This window comes from Salmo trutta, chromosome 5, assembly GCF_901001165.1.
Source record: "Salmo trutta chromosome 5, fSalTru1.1, whole genome shotgun sequence".
NCBI classification, from domain to species: Eukaryota; Metazoa; Chordata; class Actinopteri; order Salmoniformes; family Salmonidae; genus Salmo; species Salmo trutta.
In genome coordinates, this window is record NC_042961.1 from 14,593,731 (window position 1) to 14,612,679 (window position 18,949).

General features: G+C 42.7%; 1 protein-coding gene across 1 annotated transcript in view; it reads right to left on the minus strand.

The window, feature by feature from the left end:
• Nucleotides 1–16,044, minus strand: part of LOC115193708 (carbohydrate sulfotransferase 15) — a 53,750-nt gene extending 37,706 nt beyond the window's left edge. The window contains exon 1 of the mRNA XM_029752640.1: nucleotides 15,803–16,044. The gene's annotated coding sequence lies outside the window, so the exon portion shown is untranslated. The remainder of the gene's footprint in view (nucleotides 1–15,802) is intronic.
• Between the last annotated feature and the right edge of the window lie 2,905 nt (nucleotides 16,045–18,949).

Below are 18,949 nucleotides of genomic sequence, written 5' to 3' on the forward strand. Positions count from 1 at the left end.
TAACCCACTGTTCCTAGGCTGTCATTGAAAATATGAATTTGTTCTTAACTGACTTGCCTAGTTAAATAAAAAAAATAACAACCATTCACGTGTGTCACGTCCTGACCATAGAAAGATGTTATTTTCTATGGTAGAGTAGGTCAGGGCGTGACAGTTTTTTTTCTATGTTCTCTATTTCTATGTTTAGGTTCTAGTTTTGTATTTCTGTGTTGGGGTTTTGTTTGGGATGCTCTCCAATTAAAGGCAGCTGGTCCTCGTTGTCTCTAATTGGAGATCATACTTAAGTAGGGGTTTTTCCACCTGGGTTTTGTGGGTGATTAATTTAGAGTTGTGTATATGTTCATCTCTGCTTCACGATTTTATTTTATTTTTCCATTCAGCGTATTTATGTATTGCATAGTTTCACAGTATAAATAAAATGTGGAACGACACACACGCTGCACTTTGGTCCTCTTCTTCCTACGACAGACGTGACAATGTGCAAGTCAGAACTAGGAAACTGAGAAATGTCTGACTTGCTAACTGGTTGAACACGGCACGTGAATACCTACAACCAAATTGTACATTTCAGAGTTTCCTAGTTCCAACTAGCACGTGAATGCAGCATAATTACCTTCAGCAAAAATACATAATCAGGTAAAATACTATTTTACTAAATAAAGTGAACTTCTACTTTAAGACAGAAATTATAGGAAGGAGGATGGGTGGGCATATACCATAATCATCTAGCAATCCAAAATTTGCGTGTTCAAGTCGTGTTGTCGACAACTGTAGCTTTTTAGCTACGCCTTCCCCTAACCTTTATTCTAATCTTAACCCAATTCACCTAACCTTTTACGTAAATTCTCATTGTTGTTAGTTCTCTTTTCTCCTTCGTTGTTGACACAAGCAACCTTGTCTCAGAAAAAGACGTATATTACTATACGCCGGTAATACTAATGATAAGTTACATCATCCAATTCATATGTTATTGTATGACCGTATTATAACTTACCCCCTCTAATTCATATGATATTGTGTGACCACTATTCCATTCATAATGTAACCTAACATAAAGTAATGTACCAACCTAAATGGAGGGGAACAGATTTACGTACCAAATATTCCGAACTGCCCTGAGACTAGGTTGTGGAGGGAGAAGGTAGAAACTGAATAAGCAACTGACCTTGATAAATCTGAGAAACTGAGATTGTAAAGGCCAAGGCAGCTTTTTACTGCAATTTGGCTGTCAAATTCTTTATTTCTTTATAGTCTAAGACTCTAGTCTTAACTCCTTTTTTTGGGTAGGCACAAAAATACCTTCATACTTCCATTAATTAAAAAAACAATTGGCTAACTTCCGATAAGTACCGTGACACTTATGGGGGTCGTAGAATGAAACGGAGAACACCATCGTGTTTGTGATAGTCTCCCCTTAATAGTAGGTCAAACCGTTTGGATGCTATAGATGTTTTTATGAGAAGACCGATTTTTGTGATGTCTCATGGTCTTACTAACATCGCTCTAGCTCTGCCACCTTTCACCGCAGATGCGGTGGATTGAGATGCATCAAATGCAAAAAAAGCTGATATCTCTAGCTTAAACTGACAGATTTTGATGGGGATTGTTTTGTTATGTAACTTAGATTGTGTAGATGCAAAACCTCACACTGAAGATATAAAGTGACAGTGATGTTGAAACTTCCATCAGGAAGTCTATCGTTTCACCTGTCATCTCCTTCTTCATGGACTAGCGTCAGCAGTGTGGTTGGCTGGTCTTACTGTGAAACTGCTTAGACACACAGACTGTCATCACTACTGCTGTGGTTCTACGTGTGGATCCTGGCGTGCGCATGCACGCACGCGATTTGGCTTTGGCGGCAGGGTAAGCTTCACCATAGCAATCTCTCTTTTCATGCTTTCGACATGACCAAAGTGTACACCATAGTTTCAAGAGAAACACAGCCTTGGTGTCTCAAAAACCTCTAGTCCAGTGAGAGCCTCCAGGGTAGGGCAATACAGAGAGAAAGAGAATAGAGAAATAATAGAAAAATAAAACAAAAGTAATAGTAGGGTAATAGTAGATACACAATGAGTAACGATAACTTGGCTATACACACGGGGTTCCAGTACCGAGTCGATGTGCAGGGGTACGAGGTAATTGAGGTAGATATGTAAATATGACTAGTCCCACTGGGCACACACTGGTTGAAGCAATGTTTTTTCCAGGTAATTTCAATGAAATTACGTTGAACCAACGTGAAATAGATGTTGAATTGACGTCTGTGCCCAGTGGGGTAAGGCTTTTTGCTGATATACTGTATTATTTGTAGCAGACACTCTCCTAGAAAATTAAACAGTAATTCACCATAGCCATCCACATAGAACAAAAGGATCCTCATCACAGCAATCGATTTTCATTACATGCCAAATTGCATAGAACATTAAAGTGGCTACCAGACAAGAGATTGTAATGAAATCTCTTCAGATGAGACTGTAGTCTTGCAGTGGTGATGGAAGATATGATTATACATCTGTATCAAGCGCATAACATATTTTAGAGGACTCCGTGAAGCTTGTCCGTTTGACTACAGTCACGTTCCTGTAACGGTAACCTGTTATGATCTCCACAGACTGAAATATGACAAACAACCTTTCAACCGTCAGCTGACGCGTACTTCACATCACATTGCAGCTAATTGAAACACACTGTGTGGTGTTCAGGGAACAAAAGAGAAGATTCACTACCCACACGTTTCCTCGACTACTTTGAATCTACATGGTCACATAAGACATGGCGATATCACGGTGAGACTAGTGAATTATGAACTGTATCATACAGAGGCTATTAGGATTTAGACCCACCTTTAAAGTGATGTGATTAGCATTCTATTCCATCATCAGACGTCAAAAGACTCTAGTGTGCAAAGAAGCAAATACAGACAGTTGTGTTATACAGCAACTGTATAAGACAACTAGACTGAATATAATTCATTGTAGAGAATGCATCGGCTTGTAATGAAGGCAGGTTCCATTTTGACAGGCAGAGTTGACTGAGCAGGGGGTGCAATTGAGAGCAGGGCCTGAAATGTACAACCGGTCCATGTATGACATGCAAAATGTACCACTCACATTATTGGAGATGACATGTCTAGAAGACTAGATGAGGGGAATAGAAACATTGGAGGGGGGAGTTGCAATGACCTTTGACAGTAAGAGGACCATCATCATCATCTGTGTTTTGGATTCCATAAGAACTCTAACAACTTATTTAACGTGGTCTCTTTTGCCTTCAAAGGCCATATGAAGCAGGGATGCTATTTAGATTTGGCGAGAAATAGCTAGAATGATTGAAAATATTCCCAGAATCCCCTGGTTTTTAATGGAATCAGAGACCACTTCCCATTATTCTTGATAATGCCAAACAGTCTGTCAAGGCCGATCCTCTTGACATAATATTACATTCTGTGACAACCAAGGTTATGTAGAAGTGGACAATTGTAGGGTAAATGATACTGAGTGTTGTTGTTAGAGACTGCTAACATTTACTGTGATGAGTCATTGAACTGCTCTATTAATAAGGTATATGCAGGGTTGGAGTTATAGACTGAGGTGGTGAATACATTATTTTCAGAGAAGTTTTCTGAGTGAATCCACACGGAACAAAAAGAGACCATGTTTTTGTTTTTTTATCTATAGAATGGTCCTTTGGAGGAAGGATTGTTGAAATATATTTATATAATAATATATTTATATCTAAAAATATCATTTAGAAATTATTCTACACATTTTTCCATATTCATATATTAATGTAAATAAAGTGTTATTGATATTACAGAACAAGCGGTAAAGCTTCATAGGATACCAAGTTTTGCTTTGTAGAATCTACAGATGAAACATTATGGAGTCTTAAAGGAGGCCTGGGTAATGTCATAAATATACCAACTTTGATTAATGATTTCTCAATTATGCTTTTAGATAGACATGTCAAATATATGTCAACAATCCTTCCTACTAAGGACCGGTCTATGCATAAAATGTTGTGAATTAGTCTTCTGTAGTGTTTCTTCTACTTTGAGAAGAAAATGTATTTTTCTGTGGAGATCGAGCTCTCCCCCAATCCATTACATCTGTTTCTTGGGCTGAAAAATAAATTAAATGTTGATTGCTGCACGATGTTCATCTTTCCAAACTCCCAGCAGTTGCGGCATTAAAAGGTGAGATAGTTCATTTCTGACAAGTGAAAAAGCCAGCCGGAGAAGGTCCATGGCTCTGCGCACACAGAGATAAACACTAATTTGAATAAATCATTTCCCACCAGCGCAAATCCATATTCATGAGAGGCTGAGTCTAATTGCTGATAATTCCCGGCTTGAGCGATACAGATTTATACACATTTCACTGTAGGAGGCTGAGTCCGCATGCCGATTGGATCACATCATCTGTCAACTCTCTCAGGCTCTCAGGCGAATCCTGTTAACTGGATAATCAGTTCTGATCGATATTTAATTGGTTTGTTATTGAAACTCTTTTTTAGACAGGGGTTGATGCACTCATGCGCATATCATTAAATTACTAAACACAAACACATCTGGATTGGCTCAGGATAGGAAACTCCATTTTCATGTGTACACACATTACTCTTTCTCATGAAGAGCCCAAATTACACTTCAGATGATTCATGCCATCAAACAAGGACAATAGCGGACTGGCCATCGGGAGCACCGGGAGAACTCCCGGTGGGCTGGTCACCCTCTGGGCTGGTGGGCCACCTGCCTTATACATTTTTTACAACTAATAAAAAAGTTGGCAGAAGGTTGAGCGACATGGGCCAACCCCACCTTTCCCCCAGGCCCGTTGGTCTATTCCAAACGAACATCTATGCAACCCTTAGCCCCGCCCCCTTTGTCTCGCTCACACTCACAAACATATTGACAGAAACAGCTCGAAAACCTGCTACAATAGAAAATGGAAAAGCAGAGTAAAAAAACGTAAGGGTGGGGCTGAAAAGTCAAGAGACAAAAGAGTCAAAAGTCTTCACTCAAATGCAAGTAAATGTAAAAAACAAACCAACTTATTTGGTAGTAGTAGCACTAAACTCAGCAAAAAAAGAAACGTCCCTTTTTCAGGACCCTGTCATTTAAAGATAATTCCTAAAAATTCAAATAACTTCACAGATCTTCATTGTAAATGGTTTAAACACTGTTTCCCATGCTTGTTCAATGAACCATAAACAATTAATGAACATGCACCTGTGGAACGGTCGTTAAGACACTAACAGCTTACAGACGGCAGGCAATTAAGGTCACAGTTATGAAAACTTAGGACACTAAAGAGGCCTTTCTACTGACTCTGAAAAACACCAAAAGAAAGATCATCCACGCAGTGGCAGACCATGTGTAACAACACCTGGATTTCTTGGGAAATGGCAATCACTTGAGTATCAGTGATTTACTGTCGTATAATTGTACTTAGCTAAATAAGCATTTTCGTTGGATTCTGCTTGCTTTTGCCTTGTCTTTCTAAATGCTAAATTGCATTAGACATATGCAAACGTTAATTAGCAAATGTTATTTCATGTCTATACAGCCACTCTGTCGCGCTGCTATAAAGGGTTGGGAGACAGGCGCAGGAATGCGTAATACGTTTTTTTATTAAGCCCCAAATTACAGCGTGCCATGTACAGGCACGGGGACGAAGACCAAACAAACACGTGTACAAAACACAGGGTAGAAACCCAAACAAAAGAGCGAGTAGTACCTCGAATAAATACACAATTGAACAATGATTATCACACGGGACGAGATCCGTAATCATCTGCACAATATACGTGGCACGAAAGCCAAAACAACATAGCACAGGTACTCACATGACCACCGGACATTGGAAAAATAATCGACAGGGCAAGGGTAAACAAAGGGCACACTTATGCAATTACTAATCACTGGGAATAGGGGCCAGGTGTGCGTAATGAAAGTTCCCGGAGGGATCCGTGACAGTACCCCCCCCGACAAGCTGCACCAGCAGTGTAACGACACCGGCCACGAGGATGATCACTGGAACGCAGTGCGGGTCGATCAGGACCCGATGCAGCTGCCGAAGTTGCGTCGTCGTCGGACGGACCAGTTACAGTGGCGTCGGACGGATCAGTTACAGTGGCGTCGGACGGACCAGTTACAGTGGCGTCGGACGGACCAGTTACAGTGGCGTCGGACGGACCAGTTACAGTGGCGTCGGACGGACCAGTTACAGTGGCGTCGGACGGACCAGTTACAGTGGCGTCGGATGAACCAGTTACAGTGGCGTCGGACGGACCAGTTACAGTGGCGTCGGACGGACCAGTTACAGTGGCGTCGGACGGACTGGTTGTGGCAGCGTCGGACGGACCAGTTACAGTGGCGTCGGACGGACCGGTTGTGGCAGCATCGGACGGGCCAGTTGCAGCTGCTGAAGTTGTGTCGTCGGACGGACCCGTTGTGGCGACGTCGGACGGCCCAGTTGCAGCTGCCGGAGTTGCGGCGGCGCCGGACGGACCAGTCGCAGCGTCGTCAGATGGGCCATTCCTGCTGTCTCCCTTAATGGTCGATTATTCTGTCGCTCTGGTATAAAGGGATTCGGGAGACAGGCGCAGGAATGTGTAATAAGGTTTTTTATTAAGCCCCAAATTACAGCGTGCCATGTACAGGCACGGGGACAAAGACCAAACAAACACGTGTACAAAACACAGGGTAGAAACCCAAACAAAAGAGCGAGAAGTACCTCGAATAAATACACATGTGCACAATGATTATCACACGGGACGAGACCCGTAATCATCTGCACAATATACATGGCACGAAAGCCAAAACAACATAGCACAGGTACTCACACGAAGGAACGGACATTGTAACAATAATCGACAGGACACTGGAGAACAAAGGACACACTTATACAATTGCTAATCACTGGGAATAGGGGCCAGGTGTGCGTAATGAAATTTCCAGAGGGATCCGTGACACTTTGGTTGCAAATAGTATACATACTGTAAAACCAATCAAGTCCTTTCCTTCTCAAATTCATATTTTGTGCAGGAGAATATGGCTACAATGATTTGCTAGCAATGATCCTCATCGCCACAGTTCCTGCCACTTCACCTCTTACTAGACGATGCATTGAAACTCATCATCATGCCAACAGTCCGGTGTGAACGGCGAGTAAAGCCACACAAAAAAAACGTGTTGTGTTGTCATTCATTCACTTGATATGAAATAGTGAGGCTGCTGCTGTGTTTTTGTAGTTTTTCAAAATTGGGCTTTTATTAGTTAATTTATATAGTATATTATTTTATTAATATCCAAGTTGATGACAGGCCCAGTCCAGTTTCTGTGGAAGAGAGTATTGTTGATGACAGACCCAGTCCAGTTTTATTGGAAGAGAGGATCTTTGTGGTTGATGACAGGCCCAGTCCAGTTTCTGTGGAAGAGAGTATTGTTGATGACAGACCCAGTCCAGTTTTATTGGAAGAGAGGATCTTTGTGGTTGATGACAGGCCCAGTCCAGTTTCCGTGGAAGAGAGTATTGTTGATGACAGACCCAGTCCAGTTTTATTGGAAGAGAGGATCTTTGTGGTAGATGACAGGCCCAGTCCAGTTTCCGTGGAAGAGAGTATTGTTGATGACAGACCCAGTCCAGTTTTATTGGAAGAGAGGATCTTTGTGGTTGATGACAGGCCCAGTCCAGTTTCAGGGGAAGAGAGATTCAGGGAAGGCCAGGATGCCAGACCAACTTTTGATTATTTCAATAGACCCAAGTCAGATGACCTAAAAACATTTTTTGGTTTCCACCCAATGCAGAAATAAAAAAACTCTGTGGCACAGAGGGTTTTCTGTTTTAAAGACAGCACCAATCGGAAATGTCTGTCATACAATGAAGAAAGCTATGCGTTGCACTGTTCAATTTGGATGGCATTTGCGAATCCTACTGACAGCCGTATTTTTATGAGTGGAATGACAGATTGGAAACATGTTCACCAAAGGGTAGAACAGCATGAGAAGAGCAACATGCACAGAAGTAGTGCTGAGACATACTTTTTAAGGTCCTCCAAAGCAGACAGTCAAAGTCTGCTCAGTGGCAGTCAGGTATCTGCCCACACAGAGCAGGTACGCAGGAGAAGGCAGGTGCTGGAACGTGTTGTAGACATAGTGAAAGTCATTGGTAAGAGGGGGCTTAGTTACAGGGGGATGCAGTCTGAGGCTGCGTATACATCAGAGGACACCCGTATCGATCACAGTCATTTCTTAGAGATGATAATACTGCTGGGAATGTATGACGTCTGCTTGAAAGAACATCTCACCGAATGCTTTGAGAAAAGCAAGAACCTACATCAGTCTGGGGCATGAGGCAGAGGTTCTCTAATCACACTCCTCTCAAAAAATACTGTCAACACCGTCATTCACACAATTCAGACCATTATCCAAGAGACCATGTCAAGTAAAATTGAGCAAGCTGGAATGTTTTCTGTCCAGATCGACACAACTCAGGACATAACTTCTCAAGACCAGTGCTCTGTCATTGTGAGATATGTGACAGATGTCGTTCAAGAGAGGCTCGTGGCTGTTGTGAAGTGTGAGGCGTCCACTGGACAGTACTTTGTCCAGTTGTTGACAGATGCTGTGGATAAACTCAAATTATACATGAGCAAGTGCATTGGCGATGCTACGGATGGAGCATCCAATATGCAGGGCAAATATAAGGGCTTCTCTACTCTGTTATTCTCAAAGTCCCCCAATCAAGTACATGTATGGTGCTGTGCACATGTCCTTATTCTGGTTGTCTGACACAACTGAAATTGAACTGAAATTGTCTTAGCAAGTGGGTCACTGTTTGCTCTCCTTAACGACATTGCTGTGTTACTCCGTAAATCCTACCAAAAGATGGACGTGTGGGAGAAGAAGAGCCAGGACACGCGACACAGACGCCTATCTCCAATCTGAGAAACACGCTGGTGGGCTAAGGATAGTGCTTTGAAGAAGGTCTTTGGATTCTTTGGAAAACCAGACCAGGGTCTCTATGTTGAAGTACTCCTCACACTATCAGCCATACAAGGACAGGCCAACATGTGATCGTGTGAAGGCAAGAGGATTTACTGAGGTTCTTCTCCGGTATGAGACAATACTATATTTCTTTGGATGTTTGAGAACACGTCACCACTGTCCAAATACCTGCAGACAAGCGAGATGAGCATCCTGTCTGCCCATCGAATGGTTGTGGCTACACAGGAAACCCTGAAAGGCATGTCAAGAGACTGACACCATTAAGGCAGCTACAGACACATTTGTTCAGTTTGCAAATAAGAAGATCAAAGAACAGGATGAGGACACAGAGCTGGAGGAGGTGGAAGCCACTCTGCCAAAGAAAAGGGTAGTTGCGACATATTTCCTATAACTTGTTTACTTACCATTATTTTACTCTTACATTTCTGTCTCTTTTTCCTGTCTGTAATATTGCTGTTCAGTACTTTGACAGAGTGAAGCCAGTCAGCTGATCCTGAGCAGCAGTTTGACAGTTCTGTGTTTCAGTGAGTATTGTGGATATTAAAACATCTCTTCTTTACCCTAGGCTTCATGTGACGTGAGGTAGTTTGATCGTGACAAGTTCAGTGTGTGTTCTGTAGAAGTTTTATGAAAATGTGCAGCGTTTGTGTGTGTGTTCTGCAGCCTTTTTAAAGTAGTACTGCGATAGTGATCAATGGTTGATGCAGCTAGGTGGCTGTATTATGGGCTGGTCGTGTGTGTACATGCGTGCATTAGCAGGGCGGCCGTTGTGGAGTATACAGGGACCGGTTCTGGTGGGCCGGTCTGGATCAAAGTCCAGGGCCGTTTTTTTTCTCCCAGTCCGTCCCTGCACAAGGAAGATAAATCCATCTCACTCTGAATGAAGAGGGTTTTCAAACTGAAGCTTTGTCGTGGAAAATTCTTATGCCTGTTTCCTCCTGAAGATATAACAAAACTAATGCCTGTGTTTCTCTCTCAAAGTGTTATTCTATTCTCACATATACTGTAGTTATATGAAATATGTTCCATTAGTCATCTCCTGAAGATACAAACACAATAGATTAAACGGTAAAAACATTATTTTTTAACTCTATTTTTCATCAACAATGACAAGTGGTATTCTTTGGCCTTTATCCTGCCCCCTCAAGGAACCACATCAGAGATAAGATGTTGTAATAAAGAACAGAGTGTGTATGAAGTGTTATTCCGATTCTGTTGTGAGTCCCTATATGTCTTAATGATCTCTACAACAGCAGAAACACTACGACTGTAGCCTTTGCCTTTCTGCCTGTAATCTATCACAAAACAATCTGAATCTCTGCTCATGGTTCAGTGATTCATCTCTAGCACTGATTGAACATTGTTGTAACCATGCCTCGGGTCTTCTGGGAACTCAGTCGACTTTTGTTCAGAGGATGCTGCTAGCGGTACCCTCTTGCAGAATAAATGATTTATGGTGTTGCCTCTCCTATCTATATCATTGGGCCTATATAATATATAGAATAACATTGAAGTTCATTCGTCAGTCATTAGTTCGTTGGCAAAGCCATTTTGAAGGGACGTCTATAAATGATTGCGTTAGCGAGTGAAGGCACTGACAGCACTGAGGCCTTTGATTCTGACAGGATGTGCTGTAGTTAACTGTGTGTTCTGTTGAATGTTATCTGTGCAGCTGACCTTTGACTGGACCAAACCAACAACAAAATGCATTCTAGGGAAAACATTACAGCACTGTAGCTTTTGTGAGTGGAGAGATGAGAATGCTGTGCCTAATATAGAGAGGGAGTGCATGTTTCAGCCTGACAAATATAGTGGGACATTAGGCTGTACTGATTTCGTCCTGGAGAGGACGTGCCAAAAGTGCCGTTTGCTTTATGTGGCACTTTGAGATTGTCTATGTAAACATGAAATGTATGATTCTGTAAAAATGTTAAAGTATCATTATGAAGGTATTCCAAAAGAGGACGTGCCAAAGGACAAACAGTACGTGGCCAATGACCTGAGCCTCTCTGGGAGTCTGCTTTAGGATGTGTTTGAACAGAGAGAGTCTACGTAATTAGTTTTTGGCCAAGTCCCTGTGATGAGAAACATATTCCTTTCAGCCTATCCTGGGTTCAGGCTGAAGTTCAGGATGACTCAAGGATACGGAATCCCTTCTCTAACCATGATTAGATCCCCCACATGCCCTAGCTGAAAGGCTTTCTCTTACAAAATATATTTTCATCCAGCACTTGCAATGGGGCCAATGGCCATAGAACCACATCAATGTGCTCCCAAAGACTTGGGAAAGGGAGTTGAAGCATTAAAATGTGGAGTGGACAAGCTTTATCTTCATGGCTTGCCATGGATTTATTCAGGCCTTGTTGCTTGCATCACTCAAACACTGACTTGCCATTTCCTGACTGTCTTGTAAATTGAAGTAGAGTGCAGTCAGGCCTGGGAAACAATCCAAATGTTTTCTAAAATGTCAGACTAGACTCCAAGCCCCGTTCTAAATCAAGTTTGTCTCTGACTCCATTTTGATATTGACTTAACGATTCCATGACACCACAACAAGGCTAGCTTCAGGAGAATAGCTTAGAGGAAAATAGTGGAGTGATAATGAGCTATAAGAGTAGCAGTAGTTCTGAGTTGTATGAACTAATCCTGCTGATTCATCCACAACACTATAGCTTACTGCATACTGCAACAGACATATATCTCCATCTGTATATCTTTATCTTATAAACTCTTTGAAGACTATAGTATAGGTGTAGGCTATAGAATGCAATAGGTTTGTTGATGCTGTGCAGAAATTGGAGCCTACTGGTATGCATTTTATGCCACTTGTCTTTAGCGTGTGCTGTTTACATTTGTGAGATTTCTGATTTGTAATAAGGTTTGTTGCCTTCCCTTCTCTGTCAAGATTGCCTTCATTTTCTCCTTCAAGCATGTATCTTTTTGTGCTTTTCAGTCGCTTTGTATGCTGCTGTCACATTTCCATGAGAAAGATCTGCTTGAGGGAGACATTAAAAAAAGTGTATTAATAAGATTAGAAAGGGAACAATTTTGTATTTGGAGGAGTTATCACAAAGATAGATTGTTGAGAAAACCCAGTCTCAGAACAGTCACAAAACTGCAGATATGAAAATATGAATCGTCTTTCTCTTCCAGATATCAAGACATTCTGTTCTATATCCTTTTGTTGCGCGCTATCTAGCCAACAAAGAGAGCAGCAATTGTTATGGGATTGTTGAATCCTAATAAAACAGATAATTTGGTTATGACCAGGGACAACGGACTGATAATGCTCTTCATTACAGTTCTTTGTACAGAGCCAGCTGTGACAGGAAGCTCAAGGCATGACAGGCCATGGCCTAATACAAGGGAGTAGTTGAGCTGCCGTGCCCTTGGCAACCTTTTCACTTTAATCACAGTCACAGTGTCAGGGTAATTTGAGGTTAGGGGTGTTGTATTGTAAGAGGATAGAGAGAGACATGTCAAGGGCTAACAGGGAGAACCATATGGGTCTATAATCATACTTTATAGACCTTGACTCTAAGATGATTTGTTGTATTCATTCTGTATTTATAGCATAGTGTTATGTGTATAGTAACCGATGAGTATAGTATAGTGTATAGAATAGTATAGTATAGTACACTAGCCAATGAGAATGGCGCCGGAGGGAATGGCTGCCATTTTACGGGCTCCTAACCAACTGTGCTACTTTGTGTGTTTTTTACATAATGTTGCTGCTACCGTCTCTTATGACCGAAACTAGCTTCTGGATATCAGAACAGCAATTACTCACCTAGAACTGGACAAAGATTTTTCTTTAATGTGTCCGACACGAAATATATCCTGTTTCTCCGAGACCAGGCCCAAATCCCTGTCATTCGCATGAAGAAAAGACGGAGGTTCAGGGGGCAGTGATCGGGGTGCCTTGTGAGAATTCGTAAGCGAGTGGGTAACCCACCTCTACCATCTATTCTATTGGCCGACATGCAATCACTGGAGAATAAACTGGATGAGCTCCGTTCGAGAATATCCTAAAACTATAATATATTGTGTTTCACTGAGTCGGGGCTGAACGACGACACGGATACTATACAGTTGAGTGGGTTTTCCGTGCATCGGCAGAACAGTACAGCTACGTCTGGTAAGAGTCACTGCTACTTCCTAATATAGTTTTTGCTTGTGATTCCTACTCACAAGCAAAAACCAAATTAGGAAGTACCAGTGACTCACTCAGTACGGAAGTGGTCAGATGATGAGGATGCTACGCTACAGGACTGTTTTGCTAGCACAGACTGGATTACAGGCAACATCCACACTGAGCTAAAGGCTAGAGCGGGACACTAGAGCGGGACACTAATCCGGACGCTTATAAGAAATCCCCGTATGCCCTCAGACAAACCATCAAATGGGCAAAGCGTCAATACAGGACTAAAATTGAATCCTACTACACCGGCTCTGACGCTCGTTGGATGTGGCAGGGCTTGCAAACTATTATGGACTACAAAGGGAAACACAGCCGCGAGCTGCCCAGTGACGCGAGCCTACCGGATCGGCTAAATGCCTTTTATGCTTGCTTCAAGGCAAGCAACACTGAAGCATGCATGTGAGCATCAGCTGTTCAAGATGACTGTGTGATCACACTCTCCGTAGCTGATGGGAGCAAGACATTTAAACAGGTCAACATTCGCAAGGCCGCTGGGCCAGACGAATTACCAGGACGTGCACTCAGAGCATGCGCGGACCAAATGGCAAGTGTCTTCACTAACATTTTCAACCTCTCCCTGACCGAGTCTGTAATATCTACATGTTTCAAGCAGACCACCATAGTCCCTGTACCCAAGAAAGCAAAGCTAAATGACTACCACCCTGTAGCACTCATGTCGGTAGCCATGAAGTGCTTGAAAGGCTGGTCATGGCTCACATCAACACCATCATCCCAGAAACCCTAGACCCATTCCAATTTGCATACCACCCCATCCACAGATGATGCAATCTCAATCGCACTCCACACTGCCCTTTCCCACCTGGACAAAAGGAACACTTATGTGAGAATGCTGTTCATTGACTACAGCTCAGCGTTCAACACCACAGGGCTCACAAAGCTTATCACGAAGCTAAGGAACCTGGGACTAAACACCTCCCTCTGCAACTGGATCCTGGACTTTCTGACGGGCCGCCCGAGGTGGAAAGGGTAGGCAACAACACATCTGCCACACTGATCCTCAACATGAGGGCCCCTCAGGGGTGCGTGCTTAATCTCCTCCTGTACTCCTTGTTCACCCATGACTGCATGGCCAAGTACGACTCCAACAGCATCATTAAGTTTGCTGACAACAGTGGTAGGCCTGATCACCGACAACGATGAGAAGGGCCTATAGGGAGGAGGTCAGAGATCTGGCAGTGTGGTGCCAGGACAACAACCTCTCCCTCAACGTGAGCAAGACAAAGGAGCTGATCGTGGACTACAGGAAAAGGAGGGCTGAACATCCCCCGATTCACATCGACGGGGCTGTAGTGGAGCGGGTTGAGAGATTCAAGTTCCTTGGTGTCCTTATCACCTACAAACTATCATGGTCCAAACACACCAAGACAGTCGTGAAGAGGGCACGACAACGCCTTTTCTCCCTCAGGAGACTGAAAAGATTTGTCATGTGTCCTCATATCCTAAGTTATACAGCTGCACCATCGAGAGCATCCTGACCGGTTGCATCACCGCCTGGTATAGCAACTGCTCGGCATCTGACCGTAAGGCTCTACTGAGGGTAGTGTGTACGGCCCAGTACATCACTCGGGCCAAGCTTCCTGCCATCCAGGACCTATATACTAGGAAGGCCCAAAAAATAGACTATGACCCAAGTCATAGACTGTTTTCTCTGCTATCGCATGGCAAGCGGTACCGGAGCGCCAAGTCTAGGTCCAAAAGGCTCCTTAACAGCTTTTACCCCCAAGCCAAAACACTGCTGAACAATTAATCAAATGGCCACCCGGACTATTTACATTGACATCCTCCCCCTTTTGTTTTTCACAGTGCTGCTACTCGCTGTTTACTATCTATGTATAGTCACTTTACCCCTACCTACATGTACAAATTAACTCGACTAACCTGTACCCCTGCACATTAACTCGGTACCTGTACCCCAGGTATATAGCCTTGTTATTGTTATTTTATTGTGTTACTTTTTTTATTTTTTTAAATTTTATTTAGTAAATATTTTCTTAACTCTATTTATTGAACTATATTGCTGGTTAAGGGCTTGTAAGTAAGCATTTCACGGTAAGGTCTACACCTGTTGTATTTGGAGCATGCCACAAACACAATTTGATTTGATTTGATTTAACTGAGGATATTAATCTGCATTTTTACATTTGTACTTTAAAAAAATAAAGTTCAGAGCTAGTATGTGACACAAGCAAGTTTATACCTTAGTCATCAGAGCCTCTGCCAGATGTTTAAACACATCAGACTACAGTTTACTCAATACTAGTAAACAAATGAATATTAATGTTGACAGATTTCAGTTTGGCAGACAGATGCACTACTGGGACTTTGATGCAGTAGGTGCAGTCACCTACTGCACAAGTCTTGGCAGTGCGTGCCCACACACTCACAAACCCAGTGTAAAATGTGTCTCAAAAAACATCTAGAGGCCTTTCAATAAGTTGAGTAACAAATCGGTACGTATTTCACTATATCTACTGTACACACCTGTGACACCACATCTTTTAGAAATGCCTTTATGCATGTATGAAGATCTTCACACTAACAGACAAGTGATAACAGGATAGGATACGCACCTCCTTGTGTGAGATGACTTGCTTCAGTGAAATTAGTTCCAGTTGTTGGCAGAGAGATGAAATGATGGAATCAGCATTGTGTTTCTTTCCTTTGATTTCCTCTGTGACTGAACTCCTTTCAAACACATCTTTACTCCAGGGAAGGTAACTTTCATCCAAGCTGGCAGCTGTCTGATTTTGGAGAACCAGTTCTGATCTTCTTATGCTTAGATGGGAAGTCCTGCCGTGTTGAAGATGAAGCAAACTGTGAAGAAGAATTGGAGCAATGCAACCAGATGGAGTTGGGATGCCTGAATGCCTCATTTAGCCACCAGGTGTCTTTTGTCGGTGGCTTACAAAAATGAGATTGATTTAAAGAGCTTGCTATATTTTTTTTATGTAAGCAACCAGACATGATCATAATACATGTGCAAATTGAAAGACACAAAATATTTGCAACATGTTACATACACAGTGGTTCTATAGTAAGGTGATCCGAATTTCCACAATGAAAGGGACTCGAGCACTACCACCTCATACTCCCTGGAATAAGGTGTAGTAGATCCATGTGTTGACTGTAGGACTGTAGGATAGCAGACTCTGGCTTGTGTGGGTGTGATTTAATGACCTACAGTAGGGTGTGCAGAACGTTGTTTGTGAACAGTTCACAATGCCTTGTAATTGCCGGGAAACCAGGGGGAATTTCACAGCTACTCGGACAGAGGTGCATATTGTACCTCTCTCAGGTCAGTCCCTGATTGGTAGGGGGCTACAGGAACACAGACTGGTAAGGCAACTGAGTTGGTCAAACCATTTTGAAGGTTCTTGGGGAGGAGGAGGGTCTACCCTTGAGTCTACTGTAAATGCAATGAAATGATGTAATAGTCACAGAAAAGACCTCCATTTCTTCAGGGTGAAAATATTGAAATAGAGGCTAAGAGGTGTATAGCATGCTAATTGATGTGTGTTCAAATAGTATTCATAATGTGCTTAAATTACAAAAATACACCAAAACCTCTCCGTTTGAGCCGTGCCTTTTACGTTATTCCAAAGCACTCAGTCAATCTTACCAACCTACTGTTTGAATAAGCCATGTCGTTCCACTGACTGCCCACTGGTATTATCCGATTGACTGAGGCAGGCTGGAAAGTGATGCGCAGTGTGTGTGTGTGCGTGCGTGTGTGCGTGCGTGTGCAAGTGGTTGGTAGTGTGCGTTTGCAAGTGTGTGTGTTGCTGCAATGCATGCACACCTCAAATCCCTTTCTAAGAGAAGGGGTTTGTTCTGGAAGGGACATTAGCTCTCTCATTGCCGATGCCATGCTTTAATGCACTGTGATATTGCCTTACAGGGGTGCTTTCCTACTACTTGGTCAAGCATGTTCTTTCTTCATCAAATTACCAGCATAATGGTAAAGTTATTCATCAATTAGGCTCTGATTATTAGCATATTGAATAATAAAACATATTTGCTAGGGAGGTCAGTCAGAAACCTACAACGTTTATCGTGTTCTTCTTATTTTTATATCTTGTGTGTTTTTGTTCTACCTTGTTATTTTTTTAATTATGAATCCTGAATTGTTGGGTTTGGAGTTTGCAAGAAAGCCATTTTGCTGTACTTGTGCATGTGACATTAAAACTTGAAACTTGAACTTAATCTGTATTCCTGCATGAACTCCTCTGTGTGCCAATCAAGCAACCCAACTCCGAGTTGAGATTCAGGCGTTACAAATGGAACTCCTAGTAGTCTGAGCCATGTTGCCAGATGACTGATAGTGTCCCTGTTCAACACACGTTTAATGTGATAATATTTAATCTGAAGTACCTAGGTGATGGTGTTTAAGTGTGCATCTTCAGCATGCTCTTAAAATAAAGATGGATACAGTCATACATATACCATACCTCATGCAAGATGAAGACTATCCCAGTTGTGCGACACTATCTCCAATACACAAAGATGGAACTTCAATATTTATCATGCTTTGTAACAGTCAATAATCCCCAGTTCCCACTTTATTCAATAACTCGTGGAGCACCAAGCCCAATCTTAGACTCTACTGACAGATTGAGGTCAAGCCTGCATTGTTGAGTATATCAAACAACAAGAACACCTTCCCTTCTTTTGCCCTCAGAGCAGCCTCAATTCGTTGGGTCATGGACTCTACAAGGTGTCAAAAGCTGGCCCATATTGACTCCAATGCTTCCCACAGTTGTGTAAAGTTGGCTGGATATCCTTTGGGTGGTGAGCCATGCTTGATACACGCAGGAAATTGTTGAGCATGAAAAACCCAGCAGCATTGCAGTTCTTGACACAAACCAGTGCGCCTGGCACATACTGTACTACCATACCTCATCAAAGGCACTTACATCTTTTGTCTTGCCCATTCACCCTCTGAATAGCCCCACATACACAATCCATGTCTCAATTGTCTCAATGCTTAGAAATCATTATTTAGCCTCCCGAGCGGTGCAGTGGTCTTAAGGCACTGCAACGCAGTGCTAGAGGTGTCACTACTGACCTGGGTTTGATCCCAGTCTGTGTCGCAGACAGCCGCGACCGGGAGACCCATGAGGCGGCGCACAATTGACCCAATGTCGTCCGGGTTAGGGGAGGGTTTGGCCGGCCAGGATGTCCTTGTCCCATCACGCTCTAGCGACTCCTTGTGGTGGGCCAGGTGCATGCACGCTGACTTCGGTCAGCAGTTGTACAGTGTTTCCTCTGACACATTGGTGCGGCTGGCTTCCGGGTTAAGCGAGCAGTGTGTCAAGAAGCAGTGCGGCTTGGCATGGTTGTGTTCCAGAGGACACTTGGGAGGACGCATTCGTACGAGAGTTGCAGCGATGGGACAAGACTGTAACTACCAATTGGATATCACGAAATTGGAGAGAAAAAGAGGTAAAAATTATTTAACATGTCTCCTCCCCTTCATCTACACTGATTGAAGTGGATTTAACAAGTGACATCAATAGTGGATCATAGCTTTCACCTGGATTTACCTGGTCAGTCTATGTCATGGAAAGAGCAGGTTTTCTTAATGTTTTGTATATACAGAATTGTATAGTACAGTATTGTAATTGTGAAATCATTTCAAGATAAACTGCTGCTCCAGTGAGTAGTATTTAATAAAATGATATTCTCTCCTAGCCATATAATAGGATTTTCTATTTCTG